Source organism: Meleagris gallopavo, chromosome 3 (assembly GCF_000146605.3).
Source record: "Meleagris gallopavo isolate NT-WF06-2002-E0010 breed Aviagen turkey brand Nicholas breeding stock chromosome 3, Turkey_5.1, whole genome shotgun sequence".
Classification (NCBI taxonomy): Eukaryota; Metazoa; Chordata; class Aves; order Galliformes; family Phasianidae; genus Meleagris; species Meleagris gallopavo.
The window spans coordinates 7,953,124-7,960,562 of NC_015013.2; the positions used below are offsets into that span (position 1 = coordinate 7,953,124).

General features: G+C 44.7%; 1 protein-coding gene across 7 annotated transcripts in view; it reads right to left on the minus strand.

The window, feature by feature from the left end:
* Positions 1–7,412, minus strand: part of ATXN1 (ataxin 1) — a 201,406-nt gene extending 193,994 nt beyond the window's left edge. For all 7 annotated transcript variants that reach the window (XM_010708325.2, XM_010708326.2, XM_010708331.2 and 4 more), the window contains exon 1: positions 5,037–7,412. The gene's annotated coding sequence lies outside the window, so the exon portion shown is untranslated. The remainder of the gene's footprint in view (positions 1–5,036) is intronic.
* Positions 7,413–7,439: the final 27 nt, after the last annotated feature.

Genomic DNA, 7,439 nt, shown 5'->3' on the forward strand with positions numbered 1-7,439 from the left:
AAGCGCTGCTGAACTCAGGTACCCTCTGGAAGCACTGCAAGGCAGTAATTAGCGTGAGGCTTGTAATGCATTCCCCAGCCAGAAACACGGGTTGCTGTGGTCACTGGAGTCAAAGAGTGTGAAAAGGGGCTGGGGGGGGAGGGATGGGGATAAAGAAAAACAGGTAACAGCAGGGAAAACACGGTGATATCCTATTTAAGTATCAAACATTAAGATAATTACCATTATCAACTGAACTGTCAAATAAGTATTACAGGAAAATAGTGATTTTAAAAAAAAATAAATTCCCATTAAAATATATCATTGCACTGGAGAGGATTAATGATGCACAGGAGATACCTCTGACACAATGTGTATTTCCTAAATCGCGTTAGGCTTTGTTTTGATTTTTAGAGAAATGATGCATTTAACATCCTGTCTGCAGACGATACTATTTTAAAATGCAACCACAACAGCAATCTAAACCCTTCTTTTATTTTCTGGGAAACTCTGTGCACCGCTCCCCTTAAGCTTACCGGTAACTGCGAACTGTTAACATGCCTTAGTGTGGTTTCAGCATTCCGAGGCAAGGCTAAGCAGCAGTCAGAAAACAATGATATCCCCAGGCCCACACTGTAGTTTCTCAAGCAGAGATTAAGCACGGTATTCTGCTCAACAAGCTCATCACTGTTAAGTAACTCATCAGAAAATAAAGAGGGAATTATCAAATGGGAATTGCCAAGTAATTAGTTCTCTGAAGCAGATGACATACAACTGTTAAAGGGAGGGGCTTCCCTGTTAGTCATATGTCAGAGTAGAGCCTACTAATCTGTAAATAAAAATGCATTTCATATGATTAGCGCGATGGGTTTTTAACCACTAGCGGTACATGAAGAATTAATTTGCAACTTTTTGTGCTGTAATAAGCCAGCGAGATTTTCTCCCTTTGCATACAATGAGTTTTCCAACACTGCAGATCGCCTGCTGTCAGACTGCCTGGGGACAGACGGCCATGAAGACAGGCTGCTACCAGGGAGGGGACGTGCTCAAGGGCTAAGGAGGAGGGTAAGTGCATTTACTATCATAGTAACCGGAAAAGGCACTCCCTGCTCAGCTGCTCCACGTGATACTGACAAGGACGGCACCAATGAGAAAACGTTCCCTGGCAGACAAATTCAGAAGGATTAAGACTGCTGTCTGTACTTAGCCTTCTCCGTTAAAGCCTGACTTTCTTCAAGTAGCTCATCTCACAGAAATGTTCAATTTGCAAAACCTGAAGGGCCTTCATGCATGGCTACCTGACAAACAAAAATGTGGTAATGCTCACAACCACATTCCTGTACAAACAAGAAACACTTAAACTTTTCTGCTTTTTATAGACTGAAGAGTGAGTCAGTAAACCCCTAAATCAGGCTTTCGGCTAGTCCCAAACAGAACTGATCATTGCTAACTCACCAACAACTAAAGAAGTAATTACCGAACATACCGAGGGTAAGTGGAGGAAGGCATGTATGATGCTGAGGCCTGTACAGAACTACAGATCAGGGACGGCAGTCACAGCATTTTGACCCTCAGCACATGCTCTGTTTCTGTCTAATATTTGCTCCATCAGTCAAAACATCACGCTATAAAGTAATGCTAGCACAGGACAGATCTCCACAGCATACCACAGAAGGTGAATCAAACCTCAGGCGGTGGCTTGTATCACGTTACCAATGAGAGCCTAGCGCTTCCACCTAGACAAGTCACTGCAGCCAGCTCTGTTTATACTTCAGACAGTGTTACAAAACCTCCAGTCAATCTGACATCGGGCTACAGCAGCATCTGCTGAGGAAACAGCAGAGCAAAATGAGGGCAGGGCACCACAGGGCTGATGGGGTAGGGCTGGGGAGGTGGCCAGGCCTCATCTCCAACATCTGACACTGCATTCACGTCTCTTCATTTAATTTATCAAAAAGTTATTCACTCAGCCACAAAACAAACAATTAAAAAAAATTAAAATGATTTCTAATTACTCTCCAATTATACCTAGTTCACATCTTCATTTCATTTGTGCTGTTAATGTGCTCACAGTCTCCACCGCTGCCTTCTTTTAGCCCTACAGCCATTGCAGGCCTTGATAAACAGTGTAAGAGGGAGGAAATAAAATCAGCTGTGATAAAGGAACACCGATATGGCAATCAAAAAATTGCCTTTGGACACACTAATATTGAGACAGATTACCTCTTTTACATTCAGTAAATAATATTTTAAGAGGACAGACTGCTGTTCATTTACAGAGAGCGGCAGCCGAAAGCCTGTGCAAAGCACAGCTTAGGCCTTCTGTGAAAAATAAACCTTAACAGGTAGTGTGCAGATATACTTATGGAAAATTCAGCAAAAAAAATTTACAAACAGGCTGTGGCTGCAAATTCAACCCGATACTACAACATGATTAATAAATATCAAGTGACTCAACAGTGAAAAAGATTGAAAAGAACACTATAGTTATTCAAACATCCAGTGCCTCATGCAAAACCCTCTCGACACAACTGCTTAAAAGAAAGCATTGAGTCATTTGCCTGCGTGGAAGGAGGGAGAGCGAGTTCTGAACAAATAACAATAACTCAACATTTTTTAACTCAGGCTAAAATTAACTAAAGTCAGGAATCAGGAGGAAAAAAAAAAAAGAAAGCCATATCTCAACACATGTAATTTTATTTTCACTAATCCCAGTGCCCTCATTCAGCTCTGCAGGCTCTGCAGGAAAGCTGCTCGAAGCAGAGCGGCAGGCACGCCTCAAGCGTACGCACCGCAGCGGCTTCACTCCTTGCAGCCACACGCCTCCTTCTGTGAGTACAAACGCACGTGGGGGGACACCAGGGCTGAAGCAAAGTCTCTGAGCTCTGATACTGGAGGTACCCGGTGAAATAAGCATGCCGGATGTTCCATCCCTCGGACAGAACTCGTCTGCGTCTGCGCAGAACAGAGCAGGGCTGCTGATACTTCACCCCCCCACCAAAAAAAATGTGAGTGCTGGAAAAGATGCTGGGTCTGAGCATGCAGTGCTCGATCTCAATTCATGAAACCTATTTGTGGCTGCTCACTGTGCTGCTCTGGGTCATGTTTGTTTCACGTGTTACTACTTTTGAGTTCCCTTCTGTTAAATCAAGCGCTTGTAAGAGATAACGCTTGTCAGCAGGCAGTCGCTATCTCAGTAACTTTTTCTTTACTCATACAGTAGGACTGATTTTGATCGATCCCTAGAGAAAATAAGCACTAACTAACAAGGCCAATAGAGGAACCCACGCTTGGCGACTGAGACAGCACGTCCAAAAAAAGGAGCTGAAAAAGATCTGATCTGAAGTCCAGAAGACAACGCTGCATTTCAAACTGCACTGATACAGAAAAAAAGCAGCACAGTCCTCCCTTCCTCTCACACTGTAACTGAGACAACTGCAGCAGACTTAACTAGGTTATTTCTTCTTTAATCCAAACTGTTGCCAACACGTAACATACTTTTTCTCATGCCATCGCAGGAAGTGCCAGATGCTAAAATATTCTAAGTGACTTAGAGATACACCGCGGGTAACTCACACGGAGTTTTGGATTCAACCAATACACTTTAAATCGTTTCTTCTAGTTAAGAGATAGAAAGCTGTCCTGTAGCAATTGTCTCTGCAAATAAATACAACTTCATAAAACCTGTGCCAGTTCTGAAAAAAATGAAAGATTTTGTGGAAACGTTGCTGTCATAACAGAGAGCTCCCTTCTATTTTCTATTTGATCTCCCGAGCCCACAGCAACTACCCAGTCAGTTCTGTCCCAAAAGTGAAAGATGAAATGTGTCAGTGCACAGGCACTTGGGCTGGCTGTTCACCCAAAAAAACTCCTATTGCTCTGAAGGAGCATAGTGCTATCAGTCCACCCCCACTACTCCAGCTCATTTGTAAACCCTAAGAGGCATGTCTTTACATGTAACTGCTTGCTCAGACAATTTCCCTTTACAGCACAGCACCCTACCCCACAACCATAATAAAATGTAAATTACGTGCCACACACCTCTCCGACGTGCTGTATATATTAAAAAGTTATTCTGCAACAGAAGCTTTCTGGTCAACCCTTCATATGTAGAATGCTATAGTAATGGAGTTTTCTGGCTGCATAAAGGGGAAAAAAAAGCACCTTAACTTCTGCAAGTAATTGCTACATTTAATTTTCTTTTATTTAGAGATGTCAAATTTTTGTTATGACTTTTTGTCTTTTCTTTTTTTTCCCCCCCAAAAAAGTATTAGTAGCACTGCCAATCTCAAGCACTCAAAAATCATGAAATAGGTCCAGAAAAATCAAGCTGGCTTAATGACAATCAGATTAAAGAAATAAAAATTTACATTCTGTTTATTGGCAGTACGATTGTTGAGCCCTTAGACTTGATTCTTTCAAGGTATTGCCCCCAGCCACACAAGAAAGAGAAGTGAGGAAGAGGAGAGGGAGCTGAGTGTGCTACTCCATCCTGTCTGATTCCAGAACTTTGGGGAAAAAAGTCAGAAGAACTGAAAACACTCCTGAAACTGGAGTAAAAGACACTCGAGCACATCACTAGTGACCAGCTATCCTGGGAAGTATCCTCACACCAGGCAAAGTTAAGTGCTTGAGAGGAAATTGGGATACGGAAAAGTCAAACGAGCTGCACGGAACAAGAACTGCTAAAAATGTTCACAAAAGCACGGGGAGGATTTATATAATTATACTTGTGGTATTAACCAACAAAAGATCAAAGACTGTAAAACTTTTCCATTCGTGCTACAATCTTTTAGTAACTGCATATACTCTGACCTGAGGTGAACATAAAACCACTCATCTGGAACGCACTGTCCTGTCAGTCACCCAACTGAGTCACCAGAGCTAATGGAATTTCTGTGATGAGTTTCTCCAGGACCTCTACTGCCAGGCTCGGGAAGTACAGACATTTTGGAGGTAGGTAACAGCACGGACTCCATTCAGGTGCCCGTGCTGACCAGAACCCTCTGCAGACAGCGCATGCTTGTTAGACAAAAGAAAAGGCAGCACTTTCTCACCTTACTGACAGCGCATCTCTGTACGGCGAAGATGATGGTGAAGGTGGTCACTGTCCTGCAGGGGTCAACAATAAATTCACAGCTTGTATTGCTTGCCCGTCTGGCTCGGCCTGCGGCGTGACTGGCGATCCCAAAGTTGAGGAGGTGGGAGCCAAATAAAACAAAGCAAAAACACAGGTAAGACTCAAATGGCAGCTCCCTAAGGCACCCTAATGAAGCCTGAGCGATTGCTTTGCTATTACTCAAGCACAAATAAACTGTGCATTCAGTCTCACAGACAGCACACATACAGCACAGAATGTAGCCCACTTATTCCAACAGAGTACTCTTTTCCTAAATGTGATCTTGACGAGGTGAAGAACCATAAGGGAGTCGAGCTGACTTCAGTGCCAGCAGAACCGGCTTGTGTTCTATCTGAGGAGGGGCACAACTCAGAATACTGCTGCAACTGCTGACATTGGGTGAATGCAGTCAGCCAGGGGAACGTGGCGTTACCTTGTCCTTAACCGCAGCACATTAGAGCCAGTGCACAGCGCTGCAAATGCTCAAACAATGTAAACAACAGCCAATGCTACCAGCATGATTCTTTTTCTTCTATTTCTGAATTTTTCTTCTGTAAAAATACTGTGAGCAACAGCACTGACATTCTGCTGACATCACATATTCAACAAAATACTTTTTTTTTTCCCCCCCCACTTGGAATCTCACCAAATATTTTTATCACTCTTGGGACAATAAAAGGATTTAGTGGGACCGTTTCTCCCTCACTCAGAAGCACTTTTGTTGTTTCAGTTTATGAGCACGCTGACTCGTCCCTATTTATGGAAGGATTTACACACATACTTAACTCCAGATAGGTTCTTTAATCAATCCTCATCCAGCAAAACCCTCGCTGGGACATGTACTAAAGCAACTTTGCAGACTGGGACCAATACACGCACACAGATTTGCATGTGTTTCAGAGCCATCTCAGACTACAGCTTTTAGGGAAAAACAGAAAGCATCCAGCATTACCCTCTCAGTGTTTGCAGGGGGATCAAAAAGGAATTACAGTCGTAGGTCCAGTTTCTGCCTTTCTACAAAAGTCAGGAGACTGCAAATTTTCTTTCACTTAGAAGCATCCATCATCAATCAGCTAAGCCAAAACTGTGTAAAAAAACTTCAGCTCATAAAAAATGCAAACCACCGAACAAGATGCACGTATGACATCAGATTCCAAAATGCTGTGCCTCTGCCCGAGTAAAACCAAATGAGATCAGGATTTCTGGCTTGCAAGCTCAGGCTGAGCAAAGCATACAACTTCTTACGGAGTACTCACTGGAATACAGCACGTCGTTTCAGCGAACTGCAGCATTTACCTGTGCCAAGCCTGTCAGACTGCTGCCTCTTCAGCTAATTGTGTTGGTATTTGTTACAGCAGTCAGTACCGTACCTCTGAGGAGACCTACAGCTCCATCTGCCACTCGAGCCGTGCAGAGCGCCCAGACCGTACCTGCAGTCCCCACCCAGTCTAGTGTGCCCACCAGGGAGCCCTACCACTCAGCCCTGCACCCAGCCAGTGCTGCAGCCCCTCCACAATTCTGACACGCGTTTCCTTTAAGCCCCGCTGCAGTTCTTCATCGCATTTCCCCTCAATTAGCACACCACAGCAAAAGCCAGCGCTGCATGAGCAATGACAACGACAGTCCTCGCTGCCCTGTACTCAGACGTGCTGCTGAACTTCAGCACGGGGAGAATCAGGCCTTCGTTTTGCTCTGCTAGGCACGGCACTGAGACCATTACTTTCACATCCTAATGTTTAAATCAGCAGTTGCTTTTCAGGTGAGCACATTTAACGTCTATCTTCTTAATTAAGACGAAACTAGGCCACTGGATCTATTACATAAAAATAAAAATTTTGGTGAAGTGAAATTCCAGGCCTCTTGTAAATGTCTCTTAAAACAAGACCGGTTCCTTCAGCCTCTCTAAGTAAATCAGACCAGGCCAGGGAGAAGAGCTGCGCCTTGTACTTGCAGGAAGTCTCTTTAACTACACACAAACGGCCTTTTCGAAGTAACTGTTGTGCAGTGCTCTGTCACACGGGTGAACTGCCTCTCCATGGAGCACGTCACCAGCAGCACCGGGCAAGCAGCAGCAGTTCGACAGCAGCCGTGCTGTAAATCTCACTTTCTGCTACCATTCCTCTCCACGGGCTGCCCTCCTTCCAGCCCCCTCGGCACGCAGAGGAAGGACGTTCCCCTCCAAAGGCAGGCAGCCCGGGCACAGAGAGCCGGTCAGCACGGCCCACGGGCTGCCTGGGAGCTCCGGTGCTGCACCGTGCCGGCAACTTCTCACCACCGAGATGTGAAACGCTCCGGGGCTGCGCTCTGTAGCAGCGTGGATGCACGTGCGGTTAGCAATGGG